Source organism: Hemicordylus capensis, chromosome 1 (genome assembly GCF_027244095.1).
Source record: "Hemicordylus capensis ecotype Gifberg chromosome 1, rHemCap1.1.pri, whole genome shotgun sequence".
NCBI lineage: Eukaryota > Metazoa > Chordata > Lepidosauria > Squamata > Cordylidae > Hemicordylus > Hemicordylus capensis.
The window spans coordinates 121,555,196-121,574,662 of NC_069657.1; the positions used below are offsets into that span (position 1 = coordinate 121,555,196).

At 44.7% G+C, this 19,467-nt stretch overlaps 1 long non-coding RNA gene across 1 annotated transcript; it reads right to left on the bottom strand.

The window, feature by feature from the left end:
• Positions 1-165: 165 nt before the first annotated feature.
• Positions 166-19,219, bottom strand: LOC128342862 (uncharacterized). Its single transcript, XR_008315213.1, has 3 exons — positions 19,140-19,219; positions 6,791-6,856; positions 166-379 (listed from the first exon to the last, which is right to left on the bottom strand). It is a non-coding gene; the product is annotated as an uncharacterized LOC128342862 (long non-coding RNA).
• Positions 19,220-19,467: the final 248 nt, after the last annotated feature.

The following is a 19,467-nucleotide window of genomic DNA, read 5'->3' on the forward strand; positions in this document are numbered from 1 at the left end:
GGCAGGAATCTAAGATTCATCTCAGACCATAAAAAACCTTGGTGCATGGGTTCACACAATCATACTAACGTCGGTAACCCGCATTAAACCTACATTCAAATGACTGTGTGAACCAGGCCTGCATTTGAGTAAACTTGCTGCCCAAATATTACAAAGAAAGGCAGTTAAAATATGTTTATTTGTTGTGATAAAATCTGCTGAAAAACCGAGATGCAGCCTGCGTATGTCAGGCTGTAGAACGTAGCTTTTCAAGTAACTCTGAATTTTCTTCTTTGATATCAATTCGATCAAGCTCTCATCCGGATTATTTTCTCAAATCTGTGCTGTCTGAGACAATGAGAGCTTGAAAAAGGATATTGGTGCTATTAAAACCAAGCATCTGTTAGAGAGGGGAAAAATAATAATGGTATTTCTTTCAAAAACTGCATATTGGATTAATGCCCATCTAGTTCTGCAGTCTACAGCTGATGCCATCTGACCCTAAGTTCCACTCTATCCATTCAGGGTAGATCATTATACAATGAAAGCTTTTTACCATCTTTGGTGAAAAGATGGGTTATTAGCCTGATTAGATTAGTCAGTGAGGTCATTCACACAATAAAAAATTATGTTCTACCCGGGTTTGGGAGCTGTGTGTGCTTCCAATTTTCGGTTGTGTAGAAGCCAGCTAAGAAGAAAACCTGGTAGAAGTCATTGCGTGGAAGCAAGGTAGGAGGAAAAGCTACCCAGGTTTACCTCCTATCTTGCTTCCACACAACCAAATTGGGAGCACACACAGCTCCAGTCCCAAACCTGGATAGAACACAGATTTTTATTGTGTGAATGACCTCACTGTTTCATTGCTGGTTAGAAAATGGTCCCAAGACTGCATAAGGTAACCGCTGCTAGCTTTACCCACTGCAGATGGTTCTGGGATGTAGCATGCTACAGCTTTTGCTTTTATGGGCACAGGAGAACTGATGTATGCTTATGTTTTTAATAGAACAAGGAAAAGCAGGGGTGTTTCTCCAGTCAGAGGGAAAGTGTACTACTTGACAGTTTTGGAATGCTGCTGCAACTGCAGTGAAATTTGGTTATAGCATGTTGGGTTTATTGTCTCATCCTCTCTGCTCTTGTTTAGAGTCATAACATAAGAGAGTAACTGGATATCATTTAAGGCCTTTCAAGACCACAGCTTTATAGCACAGTTAGTCATTACTTGTTTGTTGCATCTCTTTTATTATTTACTTACTTAAGCATTTGATTGTTGCAAAAATGGTGTTTTTACCCCAGGTTGAACATCCACTGAGGGGCAGTTTTTGCCAATTTCTGTTTCCCTCTGAACTTCACTGTACCTTCCGGAAATATCTCCCTGAGGATTGTGGGACCCTCAGGGACATATTTTCTAGAGGTACAGAGAGTGGCAGAGAGAAGAGAGGATTGGACAATCACCCCTCCCCGTTGAACATGGTGAAAGTTTTTTGATGCACACAGTGTTAGTCTACATGTCAGCTACTGCCTTTCTGCACATGCAGTTAAGGTAGTTCACAATTTAAAACAATGGTTTTAAATCTAATAGATAAATTAGAAAAGAAAAGAAGGATGGGAAGGAAAGCGGGAGAAAGCAAATTCAGTTACTAATTCTTATCTACTAGTTGCATAAGGACCAGGTGGACTGGCAAGAGCAGGAGACATTTGGGGAGGCGAGGAGCCAAATGGCATTTGTCCAGCCAGTGAATCCATTAACCTCAGCCAGTAACATGGGATCCACTTTCAACTTTGTTGCCTTATGTATGATTTTTACCTTTACTCTTGTCCTTTTCTCTCTCCCTTTCCCTGTCTTTCTCATTCTCATTCTCACAGTAAAAAACTGTGTTCTACTCGGGTTTGGGAGCTGTGCGTGCTCCCAATTTTCAGTTGTGTGGAAGCAAGCTAAGAGGAAAACCTGGATAGAAGTGATCGTGTGGAAATAAAGTATGAGGAAAACATTGGTAACTTTTCCACCTACCTTGCTTCTACATAATCACTTCTACCCAGGTTTTCCTCTAAACTTGCTTCCATACAACTGAAAATTGGGAGCATGCACAGCTCCCAAATTTGGGTAGAACACAATTTTGTGTGAATGATTCACACAATTTTGATTGTGTGAATGACCTCATGGTCCTGTTGCTGCAGTTGTAACCCACTTTAGATAAAACCTTGACCCAGAGAGGAAAGCTGGTCTTGTGGTAGCAAGCATGACTTGTCCCTTTAGCTAAGCAGGGTACACCCTGGTTGCATATGAATGGGAGACTAGAAGTGTGAGCACTGTAAGATATTCCCCTCAGGGGTTGGAGCTGCTCTGGGAAGAGTAGAAGGTTTCAAGTCCCCTCCCTGGCTTCTCCAAGACAGGGCTGAGAGACATTCCTGCCTGTAACCTTGAAGAAGCTGCAGCCAGTCTGTGAAGACAATAGTGAGCTAGATAGACCAATGGTCTAACTCAGTGTATGGCAGCTTCCTATGTTCCAGTTGTGGGATGTAACCAGTCTGTTGTAGACTATTCACTCAATGCCCAATGTGAGGATCCTTCAAATGTCAAAACATTATCCATATCATATGAAATCATCCTCCCATGTCATGTATCAAACAACATCATCTTGATTATAGCTAAGTGAACTCTGAGCAGGAGCTAAGAAATTGCCTCTGGTTAAATAGTACCTTCGAGGTTCATGGAATAGTTTTGTAACAGCAGCCTAGTCAAAAGAAATCTAGAAGGCAGAGGCAAGTGTGCCACACTGCATGCTGTTGGGAAGAGCAAACCACCTTCAGGGTTGCTGTTTTGAATAATAAAAATCAAGAGAACCACTACTGATTTTATGAAACAAGGGGTTTCCAGACTGTGCACTGGAGCACGCTAATAGTGTGCCACTGGCAGCTGATGTGTTCCTTGACACCTAAAATGTTCATGTTGTATACATCCACTACTATTGGGGTGCTAGTATGAACCCTTCTATGTGTACATGGTGGGAGAAGTGGGGGCATATCTCCCAGTCTTGCCCCCAGTGTTGATGTGCATCCTGACGGTGCTCCTAACCTTCTGCTGATGGCAGGGATGTTGGGATGACTAGGAACATACCACCATCAGGGCCTGGGCTGGTAGATGTGGTCCTACTTTCCCCAACACACATTATACCTTATATGCCTGACAGAGATTGATCCCTACACACTCAGTCTGCCAAGACATGGACAGTGACATTTTCCAATGGAAGGGAGCAAGGGAGAATCCTAGAAGCATCATCATGGAACAGTAAACAGGGTCACATCCCTGAGACCTGCCTGACTGGGCAAGGAGGAAGAGAAGACACCAAGATGCTGTATTAACTGGAGTATCCCACACGTTAAAAAACCACCTATAGTTCACCTCTCTACTACAATGAAGGTGTCACACAGAGGGTTCCCAGGCAGTCTCCCATCAAGGCACTAACCAGACCCAAACCTGTTTATATTCAGCAAGGTGGCTGCTGTGCTTTGCCTTCAGACCATACATCTGGCCTTATTTCGAGAAGGATCTCATTCTGCCCACTATCCTGGGGGCTGATTGATACATTTATATGTTTCTTGTAGAGTGTAAGCATCAGGTGTACCTCCAGCTCTAAACTAGGGGGGCAGGGGAAAACAAACTCTGTGCCCTATATATATAATCAAATGATTAAAACAATGCATTAACCACTTCAGAGGCTGCATCTGCAAACACAAGAAAATGAGTCTTGGATCCAAAGTTCCCACAGCAAAAGCAAAAGGCACTTCGACTTGCACAGACGGGAGTTCCTAATTCCCCCTCCCTTTTGCAGCCCCTCACAAGATTGGGAGACCCTCCGGAGCAGCTATAGTTTGCAGTGAAGCGTTTAGATGGCGAAGGGGGACTGCTAAACCCTCCACACAGATGGGAGTTCCTTCTGCTTACAGAGCAGGATGACTGTATCTGAGGTAGGGTTTTTGCTCCTCATCCAGTGTAATGTTTGGTACACCCCAAACATTGAGCCTTTTGTCTATGGCTTTGCAAAGGACACAACCGCACTGGATATGAACTTCATGTGATTTCATTGCTCAATTAAGAGCTATTTTAAACAAATAACTGATGGGGCTAGTGGCCTCTTGTACCACCAAGGTTTTGTTTGTTTGTTTAAGGGGGGGGGGAGGAGTTATCATGTGATGATCAATGGCTCTTGGGCAATGCAGTGGGGGAGATACAAGACTGAAAATGGCTCCTTCCACACATTCCAGGTGTTTTCTCAGCCTTGGATCCCCAGATATCATTGGCCTGCAATTCCCATCATTCCCTGGCCTTTGGCCATTGTGGTTGGGGATGATAGGAGTTGTAGTCCAACAATATCTGGAGACCCAAAGTTGGGAATAATTGCCTTAGTGTGTATGTGTGAATCTGTATGTGCACACATGTGCATACAGAGTTAATGAAGGACAGTGGAGTCATTAGAGAGGGGATTGAAAATAAAACCGCTAATATCATAATGCCTTTATATAAATATATGGTGTGGTCACATTTGTAGTACTGTGTACATTCTGGTCACCATATCTCAAAAAGGACATTAAAAAACAGGAGAAGGTACAGAAGAGGGCAACCAAGATGATCAGGGGCTTAGAGCACCTTCCTTACGAGGTAAGGCTACAACACCTGCGGCTTTTTAGTTTAGAAAAAATATGACTGAGGGGGAGACATGATAGAGGTCTATAAAATCATGCATTGTGTGGAGAGAGAGAACATTTTATCCCTTTTGCGTAACACTAGAACCAGGAGTTATCCCATGAAACTGATTGGCAAGAAATTTAGGACCGACAAAAGGAAGTACTTTTTCACACTTTTTCACACAACTATGGAATTATCTGCCATAAGATGTGATGACAGCCTGGATGGCTTTAAGAAGGGCTTAGATAAATTCATGGTGGACAAGTGTATCAATGGCTACTAATCTGTTGTATATAGGTCTTCTCCAGCCTAAGAGGAGGTGGACTGAGGCAAGATGCCTCTAAATACCTGTTACAGGGGAGCAACAGCAGGAGAGTGGGCATACCCTCAGATCTTGCCTGTGGGCTTCCCAGAAACATCTGGTAGGCCCAGAGGTGCTCTTACTCCTGGACTTCTGGGCCAAGGTCCAGGGTCTCCACACCCCCTGCCCCCCCAATCCTCTTTAGTCTATCCTGGGTAGTGTGGTCACTGCGCTTTGCCACTGGCCACACCACCTGGGTGACAGAGCATGGCCTCTGCTTCAGAGCTGGGATGGGGCAGAGAAGTGGGGAGAGAAATATGTGGGTTGGGGATATGTTAAGTTGCATGTTGAAATGTTTCTGCTAATGCATATTTGCATAAATGTACCTGTTTTATATCCTTACATTCCTGTGAGTTCAGTTGCTGTTTGTGCCCTCAGGAACCCATATGTTAAAAATATTGTATGTGTCATATTATGTGTTTGTGTGTGTAGGGGGATGATGCTTAACTTCCAGCTGGCGGGGGCGGGGTGTGTGTCCAAAGGCCTTATGTCCAGTCTCCAAAATTTCCTAGGTGCACCTCTGGGTGGGCCATTGTGTGAAACTGAGTCAGACCATTGGTCTATCTAGCACAGTATTGTCTTCACAGACTGGCTGCGGCTTCTGCAAGGTTTCAGGCAGGAATATCTCTCAGCCCTATCTTGGAGAAGCCAGGGAGGGAACTTGAAACCTTCTGCTCTTCCCAGAGTGGCTTCATCCCCTGAGGGGAATATCTTGCAGTGCTCACACATCAAGCCTCCCATTCATATGCAACCAGGACAGACCCTGCTTAGCTATGGGGACGTCATGCTTGCTACCACAAGACCAGCTCAGATTACACACACACACACACACACACACACACACCACTCAAGTCCTGTTTTTTCTCCAATATGAACTCCTGATGAATGCTGGGAGTAGAGACAGCAACTGAAGCCAGTCTCTTTGTGACCAAGTTGCCTATCAATTTAAAACAAATGTAATTTTATGCAATACGTTACTAACTGAGACTGCAATCCAAAGCATACTTGGGAGAAAGCTCCATTGAACCTAATGGGGCTGCCACATAAACATGCATAAAGGATTGCATTGCTGGGTTAGACTCCAAAATGTACTTACTTGGAAGTAAGCCTCATTAGATAAGATTTAATTCTGAGACATATATTGGGCCAGGCTATTAGCTGAATCCTCTGAAAACCCATGAATTTCAGCGGGACTTAAGCATATACTCAACACTCCTACAGAAATCTATGAGACTTGGTTGTACCTTTCTTAATAATTGTCCTCCACTTCCTCCAGGTGTGCTGAACAGGGTAATTAATTGTTGAAAGAAATATAGTTTATTGCTTTGGTGGTGGATAAGCAAGATCTTATATCTAGCATAAAATTCTTGCTTACACTTGCCTAAATATAGATGAAGCTATGAGATATGTGAACAGATGAGACTAGCACTTGTGTGTAATTATGATTACTAATTTCATCTCTTGAAATTATATAACAACTTCATCTTCTTAAACCTATATATTTTTTTAAAAACCACATATTGAAATAAAATGGCTCCTTGTTGCATTCTGTCTTGCAACTTTCCATGTTTTGTTAATTAGAAGTTTGTCCCAGCAAGGATCCTGTAGAGAGCGTGTGTGGGTGGGTGGTGAGTGGGGGTGGAGTCAGAAAAAAACTGGAGGGAAAGGAGAAGGAGAAAAATTGAGTTGTTTCTGAATAAAGCTTAGTTAAGCAAACACAAGATTGTTTTATGTTTATGAGGAAAGCAGCTATAAAACACTCCTACCATTAGATTTCATCTTTCCTCTGCTTTCTTCTTTATGGCAGAATATTGATTGAATGTGCTTCCATCCTTATTGAACAAACAAAGAAAACGAAGTCAGTGGGGAGAAGTACAGGAAGATAATAATTAGAAAAGAGCATTTAATATAGACATGCATCGTTCTCTCTCTTTTGTTTGTTTACCTAAATTGCCAATTTCAACAGTACTGCCAGTAGATTTATAAAATTCAGAGGCTGTACAAACAGCCCTGCAACCCTGTTACTAAGAATCACAGGAATGTATACTGAAGGAAATAGCACAATGCACATCAACCGCCCTGAGCCATTTTGGAAGGGCGGTATACAAATCAAATCAATCAATCAATCAATTGTTCGTGTAAGCACTTGCCTCAGTATTAAAAGTGTAAATGTACAGTAGGCAATGGCCACATTTGTACGTGATGTGAAAACAGAAGTTGATGAAACTGCGGTTAATTTGTCAAACTGTTAATTGCATTGCAGATGTTTGTCCAACCGCAGTCCAGCAACCTCTGTTTTCAGGGCAGGGGAGCCCCTCCATCTTTCTGGTCTGCTGAGGACGCACCCCAGCAAGCTCCGTAGTGCTCACATCACCAGACTGTGGGCAAGGTGTCAGCATGTCTCTAGATGGAAGCCATTGGCCAGGATCTTTGAGGGGGCGTGCCTAGTGTGACTGTGACTTTTCAGAATGGTCCACCTGCCTTTGGCAGGGAAATGGCATTTAAATCCCTGTGGTCTAGCTCACTGTGACCAAGGATGCTCTTGCAAGGGCTCACCCCAGCAAAGTACTCCTGCCCCCATGGTGGCTTGCTGCCAGGGGACTAGCACTCTCATGAAACGGTCAGTCTACTGGGGAGGACTTTCTTCCATCGCATTCATGAGTTGAGCTAACGCAAAAAAGGGCCCCCAATTCTCTCTGGTTAATGATAGAGTTTGCACAGTGATCCCCTCCTCCCCAGGGAAGCCTTTCACACACCCAAAGGAGATTTTTGACACTGCATGTGTCTGGGCATAGCCAGGTGGGCAGACTAGGGAACACGGGAACCTGGGTCAGATCTTTACTCTCATTCAAATTTCCCAGGTTCAGACCAGCATTGTGCCATATGCAGATCTGCCACTGTGGGGAAGCATGGGAGAGGGGAGCTGTGATTTCCAGCAACCCCAGGAGAGTTGCAAAAACAAGGATGGGTATGTTCAGATGTGTGGACGGGCTGGAAGAGGGCTTGTTTTGACTGGTTCTTTGCTACAGTTGCCAAGACTGGGAGAGCTGTTGCCGGGGTACCTGTCCACGCAGCTTATTTATAGAGCAACCTGGCTGGGCGGCATCTGCTGTGGCCTGACACTCTCGTGAAAGAGTGGTCCATAGGAGAAGGGGATGTCATCACTCATTATTAGTGATTTGGCTTGACACCCCTGTCCCCCAGCTGGTTCTTCTCACGAGTTGTGAAGGGGTTTCCTTATGGCTTTACACTCTCATGACTGAGCAGTCCACTCAGGAACAGCATCCATCATCATCACAGAGGAGGAATCTCCCCTGATCAGTGTTGGCAATGCTGATCCTGCTGCCCGGCCCTTCTCATGAGTAAGCCTAGGGGCCCCACATGTTCCCTTAAGGGGAAAGGGCTGGACCCCCCCTTCCCCAACATCACTATACAAAAAATAGACCTTAGCCATTCAAAAATTCCTGGTTGGAACTGTCTTATAAACCTGACCCTGGATATCGCCGCCCTGCTATATGTTGTCATCCAAGCGCTCTAATGGGGTTGTGCTGCTTATGTTGCCACCTCGGGTGCATGAGCTTGTGAACAAACATCTTTGTTGCTTAATTTCTGGAGAGCAAAGCACATAATGCCCATCTTGCCATCACGTCTCCTTTCTCGCCTGATTGCCAGGAGTAGGGGAGCAAGGGACAGGGTGAGAAGAGGGCATGCCTTTCTGTGATTTTGCCATTTGACAGGCTTTGAAGCTTGGGATGGGATGTGGGGGCGTACCTGTTGCCAGGCAGCTGCTTTGTTGGATCGAGACAGCAGGCTAGGGCACTCAGAGTGGCAGCCAGCGAGAAGTGCCACAGGCATGGAGTGTGTCCAATTCTGGGCAGGTCTGCACCACCATCTCTGTGTTTGTGGTTCCAGAAAGTATACGGAACTGTGGTTAGGTGTAACCATAGCTACAAGCCAAAGGTTCAAATTGGAGTTTGGCAAGGCAAACCTAAGGTCACTTTTGCTCCAAAACCAAGGCTGCACACATTCAAACGCAATGGAGTTACAACCTCTGCCCTGTTTAACTGCAGTTTCGCATTACGTGCAATTGTGGCCAGTATTTGCGTCAAGCAATTCATGTGTTGGAAGGCAACCAAATAAAATAAAATAAAAATAAAATAAGTTCATCGCTGACATACCGACTTATAAGTTCATCAATTTATTATTAAAAGAGTTTAACAGCCTCTCTAAAAGATGGGCTTTGATATATTTTTAAAACCCTAAGGGAGGGAGTGTGGTGAAGTTCTTCTGGGAGAGCACTCCATAGCTGAGGGGGTCACAATGAGAAAGCCTTGTCTCTTGTCCCTACCAACCAAATCTCAATAAATGGCAGGGCCATGAGCAGGGCTCACGATGATGAATGACGAGCCCTGGCAGATTCATATGGGAGAATACTGTTCAATGGATACTCCAGCCCCAAACCATGTAGGGCTTTAAAGCGATCAGGCTGGAATCAGGCTGGAAGCTTACAACCAGTGAAGCTGCTGCAGGATAGGTGTGATCCTTGGCCATCCATGCTTCAAGCCAATGGGCAGTACACCACTTACTGCACCAAAAGAAGCCCAAACCGAGAGAGCTACCTGGATCTGACTACACCTGGAAGCCCTCTTCCCAAGAAACTGCTTCCTTCCCAAAAGAAACCCCATTGTATGGAGGTAAAAATAGCTTCCATACCCTTGGTCAATCTGATGTGGTAGTGAGCCAACTCCACTCCTGCCATCATTATAGCCAAAGGCTTGCCCAGGCACTATCACTTGACAAGTGAGATTCAGATGCCCAGCTAAGGACTGGGGTTCCTTAAGTGTTGTGTTCCTCTTACTCAGCAAGCCTACAACCAGTTTATCTTCTAGCAATCTGGAAACCCTGGGCACTGTGATCTTCGAAAAAACCCAACAGACATCTAGATGGCTCCTCCATTTTCTCTGATGCCAGCGGCATGCCCAACTCCTTCATCAAGGAAAAGAAGCATGTCCCAACACAGTCTGAAGAACCAGCTCCACTGGCAAAAAGAAAGTAATCTACAGAATGTGTTACTAAAATTACAGCCAGAGACATAGGAGAAGTACCTTTGCAAGAATGGGCAAAAGCACTCAACAGCCTCAGAAGAGATGGAACATCCCATTAGCAGGGTCTTTTTGAAGTGAAATTTCCCATCATTAAGGAAACCACATCCAAATATCAAAGTCCATGTGGTGTATTGGAAGCAGCCTAATGGCAGATTTAACATCGCACTTTGCCAGTCGTGCCTCCATCCACAATCCATGCACCATGGCTACTGCCAAGTTGAACAAAGAATACCTCACTGAGCACTCATCCACATCAATAGCATCATTCAGTGAATATCCTTTGGACAGGAAAGGTGATGTACAAGCCTGAACACCTCCACTGCCTTTTTGGTCATGCCACTGCAGCCCAAACCATAACCCGCTTGTCCGACTCTGAAACCACTGCTCTACCCACTTGTGTTTGGAATGCTTGTGAAACCAATGCCAACCATCTGTACAAAAATAAATATTTCCAGCAGCAGCAAGGATAGCAAGCTCCTTGCGTATTTGAGACCCTACTGGAAGAACACAAAATGGCCAACCCTATACATACCTTGGCTTCCTGACTCTCACTTTCTCTTTCAAGATGGCATGCAGCTAGGCAGATACCCCACTAAATTCCATCCCTAGACATGTGTTCATTGCCTCACTGTAAAGCTCTTATTCCCAGCAATTGCTAGGAAGAAGGCTCCATTCTGATCATATAACTCTAATGTTATTCAAGCTGTATTGGTTACCAGTTTGCTTCTAGGCCTAATTAAAACTACTGGTCTTAACCTTTCAGGCCCTTAACAGTCAGGATATCTTACAGAAAACATCTCTTTTACAGACATGCTTCTGGTGGCCCATTCAAAAATAGCTGATAGTGCTTGCCACCATTCATGTATGATGGATGGCATTGAGGGTCAGGGCCAACTTAACTTTCAGTGCCTAGCTCTAGAATGTCTCCTCAATTAGGGTGAGACAACTCAGTGTTGACTTCCTGGTGTGTAGCCAAGATTTGCTTTCTAGGAAGTTTTTGGGGTTATTCCCACAATTATCAAAATGAAAGTTGGAGGCATGCAGCTCAGTTATGGAAGCTTGTGCATACCACAAAAATCCCTCCACCTTAGCTCACTCAAATGTGGGTAGCAAAGCTTCTCTACCTTGTTCTTTACCATGGTAGAAGGTTAGAGAGCTTCCCTATGTCAGTGTTTTTGATCATGTGTGGTCGCTCTAGTGGATGACCTATGCCGGGAACTAGACAGGGGGAGTGCATCCCTGTTGGTTCTGCTGGACCTCTCGGCAGCTTTCGATACCATCGACCATGGTTTCCTTCTGGGCCGCCTCTCGAGTATGGGAATCGGAGGTACTGCGTTGCAGTGGTTCTGGTCCTTTCTTGGGGGGAGGGTCCAGAGGGTGGTGCTGGGGGACTACTGCTCGGCTCCGTGGCCTCTGGCCTGTGGGGTCCCGCAGGGTTTGGTCTTGTCTCCCATGCTGTTTAACATCTACATGAAACCGCTTGGAGAGGTCATCCAGGGAGTTGGACTGAGTTGTCAGCAATATGTGGATGACACTCAGCTCTATCTCTCCTTGTCATCTGATTCTAGGGAGGTGGTGGATGTCCTGAATCAGGGGCTGGAGGCCGTGATGGGTTGGATGTGGGCTAATAAACTGAAATTGAATCCGGACAAGATGGAGGTACTGTTGGTCAGTAGGAGAGCCAATTGGGATGAGGAGATTTTACCGGTTCTGGATGGGGTTGCACTCCCCTTGAAGGAGCAAGTATGCAGCTTGGGGGTACTACTGGACCCGGCTCTGCTTTTGGAAGCTCAGGTGGAGGCCGTGGCCAGGGGTGCCTTTGCATGGCTTTGGCTAGTGCACCAGCTGCGTCCCTTTCTCGAGAAGGCAGATCTGGCCACAGTTACCCATGCCTTAGTCACATCATGGCTGGATTACTGTAATGTACTCTACGTGGGGCTGCCCTTGAAGAATATCCGGAAACTGCAGCTAGTGCAAAACGCGGCAGCTAGGGTTTTGTCCAGAGCTGCCTGGTGGGAACACATCACACCCATCCTGAAAGAGCTGCACTGGTTGCCAGTTCATTTCCGGGTCCAATTCAAGGTGCTGGTTTTGACCTTTAAAGCCCTTAACAGTTTGGGCCCGGGGTATCTGAGGGACTGCCTGCTCCCAAGGGTTGCTGCCCGCTTGACAAGGTCATCTGAGGGGGCTCTGCTCCGGGTGCCTACAATGAAGGAGGCTCGTCTGTCATGCACTCGGGACAGGGCCTTCTCTGTTGTTGCCCCCAGACTTTGGAATGCTCTCCCAGTGGCCATTCGCTCCTCAGACTCCATCACAGTTTTTAGAAAGCTTCTTAAATCTTGGCTTTTTACCCAGGCTTTTACATGACCATTTCTATGCTGCTTCTATTTGTTTTTATTCTTGTGTCTATGTGTTTTTATGCTTGTATTTTATAGTTTTTAAATTAGATGTGTTTTATATTTTTAGCTTAATATTTTAATTGTCATTTTTATTGTATGTTTTTAACTTTTGTAAACCACCTTGGGGTTGTTTTTAATGAAAGGCGGTATAGAAATTCAACAATAAATAAATAAATAAATAAATAAATAAATAAATAAATAAATAAATAAATTTCCTTTTTGCAGCAGCTCCTAAGAACATACGTAAGAACAGCCCTGCTGGTTGAGGCTGAAGTGTCCTGTTTCTAGTCCAGTGTCCTGTTTCTCACAGTGGCCCACCAGATGCCTCTGAGCATTTGCAAGAGGCTCACAAGCAAGAGGTGAGGGCATGCCCCTTCTCCTGCTGTTGCTCCCCTGCAACTGGTATTGAGAGGCATCGTGCCTCTGAGGCTTGAGGTGGTCTATAGCCACCAAACTAGTAGCCATTGACAGATCTGTCTTCCATGTAATTGTCTAAGCCCCTTTGGAAGCCATCCAAGCAAGTGGCCATCACCACATCTCGTGGCAGACAATTCCATAAATTAATTACATGCTGTTTGAAAAAATATTTCCTTTTCTTGGTCCTAATATTTCTGGCCTTCAGTTTCATGGGATGATCCTTGGTTCTAGTGTTGTGAGAGAGGGAGAAAAAAATTATCTATTCTATGTCGCTCACTGAGTCAACACTTTCAATGAACTGTCCACCAAAGCCCCCAAGATCTCATTCCTGGTCAGTCACTGACAGCTCAGATCCCATCGGCATATATGTGAAGTTGGGGGTTTTTTTTGCCCCAATATGTATCACTTTACACTTGCTTACATTGAACTGCATTTGCCATTTTATCATCCTCTCACTCAGTTTGGAGAGATCCTTTTGGAGCTCCTCACGATCTGCCTTGAATTTCACTACGCTAAACAGTTTAGTGTCATCTGCAAATCTGGCCACTTTGCTGCTTACCCCAACTTCTAGATCATTTATGAACCAATTAAAGAGCACTGCTCCCAGTACTGATCCCTGAGTGACCCCACTTCTTATTTCCCTTCATTGTGAAAACTGTCCATTTATTCCTACTCTTTGCTTCCTGTCCTTCAGGTTCATATCCACACATGAACCTGCCCCCATATCCCATCCCATGACTGCTAAGTTTACTCAAGAACCTTTGATGAGGAACTTTGTCAAAAGCTTTTTGGAAGTCCAAGTATACTACGTTAACCTGGCAGCCACTTGCCATGTTTTTAATAGAAAGCAGCAACTACAGGGGCTGCTTTGGGTGCATATGCCACTCTTCACAGCACACTCTATAACCCTTTCTGCCAAATGGCTTGAATAGGGCTGCGCCCACCTCCTGCCCCCTCATGGCCCATCAGAGGGTGGCTGAAGGGATCTCCAGTCTCCAGCCAGAATCCCAGTGTATTCTGGGATAGCTTTTTCAATCCTCATAGGAGCCAGCTCCCAGGTTCTAAAATGGAGATTGCAGCTGCGTTACTTGTGTGTATGTTTGGGTTGCAGAGCCAAACAGGGGCTCTGCTCATCTGTCAGGACCAAGGTAGGAGCTCTCCCCCCGCCCCGCAACTACCCCCAGATGCTCATGTGCAAAGCCTTTTTGAATCCCCTTATTATGGTTTCTGATGGCAATGATGATAATGATGGTAGTGGTGGTTTTAATTGATTTTATTTGTTTTGTTACTATTTAATTGATTTTATTTGTTTTGTTACTGGTTGTTTTTAAATTTTGTATTTATAAACTACTTTGAGCACTATCTCACCAAAAGGCAGAATATCAATATTTTAATATTTAAAAGTACACAAAAATGAAGTTATTTACATAAGAGACCCACCTTTATCCAGTTTGTTCAGTAATTCTCATAATTTGTGTCTCTTTGCTTATCTCTTGTTGGAAGGATTTATCTTTGTGAAAGCTTCCCTAGCTTAAGCTTTCTCCAAAAGAACTGGGCGGGGCTAATGCTATCGCTCCTATCAGAGAACCTTGCCAACAGCAGACTTTAGCAGACCGCAGTAAATGTAGGTAGTTGTTATTGCATTCAACACTGTCATGTATAATTAGCAGATGAAATGTCTTTGTATGCTGAAGTGGGTAATTTTGAAAACCAGTTAGATAATGTAAGGCTACGTATACTTTGGTTCTTTGCGAGATGTGTATAAATAATTGCCATGGTCATGAGGTGAAAATTGCACCCCACTGAAATCAATGGAAATTTTGCCATTGCCTTAATGGGGGTCAGGATTTCACTCACAGTATGGCAGGTTTTGCTGAGGATTTATTGACCTGGTTTTTAGAAAGGCCATCCTCCCAATGCTCATATTTGCTTCTGTCTTAGCTATGAGTATTAGTCCTGAATACATGCCCCTTTAGCCTTGTGCAGTGCACTGTTATGCACTGTGTGTATGATTACACCAGCTGGCCTCTTCTCCTCAGCGTGCCTGAATGTATTGTATAGCACATCAACACAGGAGCCCATAGACCCATATTGAGACAAGAGAAGCCTGCAGCCAAAGAAATGGCTGGTTAGCTCAAGCCATCACCTTTTGCCCTTTCCCTCAAGTATCATTCACTGCTCTTTGCTTGGGTTCCTGTTTCTCAATTTGTTGCCTACTCCACACTTTACTTCAGACTCTTTATGTCTCAGCTCCCTGCCTCTTGCATTCTTTAGCTACCTTTACCTGGTTCTCCTTCACAAATCTGCACCTGTCTCTAGATCGGTATGAGGTATTAATCCTACCGATTTTCTCTTCCATTAGAAAAGTTGATAAACTTTATTCGTGACTACCTGGAATGTTTATAAATGTTCCATGCCATCACATCTGCTCATCCAGTCAGTATCAAGGATTCGCTTCCATAATTGTATCATAATAGATGCCCTTTTCAGACATTATGCTGAACTGATGTTCAGATGTCTGTACACAGGTACATGTTTTTGTGTGAATAACTGTACCTGGATTCATTTAAAAAGTGAACTTTGGTACAAGTGCCTCAAATACACGGCACAGATAGGAAGTATAATGCTGTACCTGTGTCCAGCATAATGCGTGAATAACTGTATCTGTGTACACTGTACTCAGATTGTATGAGTATTGAGCATAATGTGAGTAGGGCTATAGATATCTACAATATAGATATTTAGCAATCCCTACTGAACAGAGGCGTATCTAGGGAAAATAGAGCCTAGGGCAAGCACTGAAATTGCACCCACTGTCCAAACATCTGACACCCATCTTTCAGATAACTTTAACATAATATCAGCTGAAAAATACAAGTCAAGCTCGTTAATCTTTTAATCTTTCAAAAACTATTTTGCAGTGGATGTAGCCAGACCAAAAAATGCTGGAAAACTAATTTCAGTATGCTGGGGCTCATGAAATATCCAAATACTATGTGGAGGTGTACTTGGAAAACTAAACAGAAGTGCCCGTCTAATTCTCTACTATGCATTGTAGCACCACTATTACATAAGTTGTAAAAATAAATGGAGAATTTGACTTTTCCCAGATACTCTGAAAATAATTAAAGGATATGCAGAGTAAACTGTGTCACTGCTTGGAATATATTCTAGTATTTCAGAAAGACAGTTAAAATGAGAGAAAGACAGCAAGAAACTCCCAGTGGGCCTTAATACTAAGGATTTCATACTGATTCAAAGACAAACTCACCATTAATAGCCATATTATTAAGACATCACATTTAACTCATTTATCACAAGAAGCAAAATAAGAGCAAATGAATACAATCCTAGCTCATAAGCTTCAGCTCAGTATTCACAAGCCCTGATTCTCTGTACATAGTGCCAATCTGAATATGTGTACAGTGGCATATATTAATTTTTTAATTTTTTTTAACCTGTAGCCCCTTTGGGGGGCTTCCTAAGGGCCGTGAGGGGGTCTGCAAAGGTTCCCCCTCCCCCCACTGGCCACTAGGGCCTCACAGGGACCATTTGAGCATGTGCGGTGGCCATTTTTAAAAATAACTTTTAAAAAAAAGGCCACTGAAAACAAGATGGCTGCCACACATGCTCAAATGGCCTCTGCGAGTCCTGGCATGGCCTAGAGCAGTGTTTCTCAAACTTTTTGGAGTCAAGGACCGCTAAATTCTTCGTGCAGAGTTTCAAGGACCGCTACATTCTTCATGCGCAGTTTCCCGGACCAGCAGTTAGTAAAGGGGTTTCAAGTCTGTCTGTCTGTCTGTCTATCAGACTTCTATACTGCCCAAAACTTGCATCTCTGGGCAGTTTAGAATGAAAATAATATAAGCATTAAAATAATTAAATTTGGAATCTTTTGCTAACATGGAATATTAGGGGTTCTTAACCTTGGGTCCCTCAGTTAAACTCCCATAACCCCCAACAACAATGGCATTTGGCCATTATGGCTGGAGATTATGGGAGTAGAAGTCCACCAATGTCTGGGTACCCAAGGTTGAGAACCCCTGAATCTAAAAGCCTGGGTGAACAAATTTGTCTCCAGTATGTCTGGAGTGGAGGTGCTTGTGATTACTCAATGGAGAGGGGATGTTGGGCCATTAGAAAAATTCAAAAGCTACATGGGGCCAATGAAAACAACATACAAGCAAGCCCCACTGATGCAAGAGGGAAACAGCGTTCCCTCTCAAGGCGCCTCGACCACAACAGGCAGCTGGGTTTCAATCAACCAACCTTTGGCTGCAAACAATGAGCATGCAAGAACCAGCAGCCCTTCAAGTGGCGCCCACTGCCATACTTTTTCCTCCATGCCCCCGCATCGCATATAGTTTGAAGCTGTAAATATAGGGAATAAGATAGCTGTAGGAAGATCTCAGCAGCAGTGGAGGCAAGGCACAAGAAGGGTCCCACGCCTCCGTGATACTCTTCCTCTTCCGTGCCATGTGCAAAATTGAGTAAGTGAGTGCCTTGATTTCAGTTGTGGGGGGGGGGGGTTTGACTCCCAGTCAGGGACCGGCACTCAACCCTTCGGGGACCGGCAGCGGTCCAGGGACCGGTGGTTGAGAAACACTGGCCTAGAGCCTCACAGAGGCCATTTGAGCTTGCACGGTGGCCATTTTGTTTTTGGTGGCCATTTTTTAATTTTTTAATTTTTTTTAATTTTCAAAAATGGCGCCCCCCTTCAAGTGGCACCCGGGGCATGTGCCCTGCCTGCCCTACTCTAGATATGCCCCTGCTACTGAATGGGCAAAGAGGCACAATTCAAGCAGTGGGTTTCTCAAATTTAGCAGGGAAAGAACAACTGTCTCAATTCAGCTCCAGCACAACATCTTTTCCAGGGATTTTGTTGTGCTTTCCCTCCCACCCTCCCTCACCCCCATCTCTTTAAGACTGTGAGCCTCTTTGGGACAAGGAACCATTTTTCATCTAATTGAAAATTAGTATACAAATATTCAAAGTAATACATCCTATTTAGTTTACATGTTTCTGTTCAATATTTCTGTGAATGATGGTCCAAGAAACAATTATCCTCCACCTTGCCTCTCCAGGCATAATATATTTGGATTCCTACCATATCCTGTGTTCAAAGATTAAACTTTTACATCGGTCAAATTATTATTTGTAACCATTAAGAATGGAACATTTTGAACCAACACTGCTAATAATGGAACAATTCTTAATCATTTGGGTTAGGTTTATCCTCTGTGAAGATAATACTGTGCTTATCTTTGTTTTTAACCAAATCTACAGAGCAGACAAATTGTATCTCTTTCCAAACTGAAAGAGACATTTGTAATTGACATTTAATTGTTATCTTCTTTAAATGACCAAAAGTTCTTTAGTTCTTATCTGCCTTGAAACCATTTGGAGTCACTGCAGCTCTTAATGGAATTGGAGAGAGTGTTCTTACATTCTGTAGATTCTTAAGTGTTATGAAATGCAAATATTCTCTCTCTCTCTCTCTCTCTCTCTCTCTCTCTCTCTCTCTCTCTCTCTCTCTCTCCTTTTAAAGAGTGCAGCTTGTAAAGGGGAATCCAGGGAGAATTCCTCCAAGACCCCCCCACCCCCCATCCTCTGAAATGACAGCACAGGCCGGCTGCATCCCGGTTTGGGCCTCTGTGCATACGTAGAGGCCATTTTTGTGACCGTTGCACATGCACAGAGCCCATTTGTGTCACCACGTGATTTGCGGCTGGTGGGGGGGGGTGTTGGAGGAGCCCCCCCTTGATGCCTCCACTGCCTCTGTGGTCCTTGCAGCCCCCAGTGCCTGAATTTTAAAGTTTAAAACTATCTTTTCTCTCCCCGCCCCCATGCCTTTACTCTAGGGCAGGGCTGCACAACTCAAATGCCCTGGTAGGCCAGAACCAGCCATAATTTGGTGTGTAGGGACTGAGGTCAATTTATTACATTAACAATATTATTAGTTACTTTTGGATCTGTTCCCCCTGTCAAGGGACCCATAATTTTAGCCAAGGATAGTGACCAGACTATAGGTCTTGTCGCTGCTCAGTCAGTGGGGCCCCTCAGTCAGTGAGGCCCCAAACCAGTGCTGCACCTAGGCAATCTGGGTGCCTGGACTGCCCTACCGTGAGCCCCACCACGCTGCTGCAAGGTCCCCTGCCACCGTGAGCCCTTGCTGTTGCTACAAGCTCTCTTACCGCTGCTGCGGCGAGGCCAAACCACTGATATTCTAGCTACCATGTGTGTGCCCGGGGGGTGCGGCGAGCAGGCCCCGCCGTGGCAGCGGCAGGCAGAGCGGGAGTGGCTGCTGAGCCTGGCTCAGCAGCCTCTGAGATCTGCAAGGCACTCTGGTGCTGCTGCACAGTTAGAATAGAGCGTCACGAGCCAGGCTCGTGCAGTTCTCAGGCCTTGCAGTTCTCAGAAGCCGCTGAACTAGACGGTCAGGCTCAGTAACAGCTCCCGCTCTGCCCGCTGCTGCTTCCTCAGGGGGGAGGCCTACTCACCTCACTCCCCACTCCTGGCTGT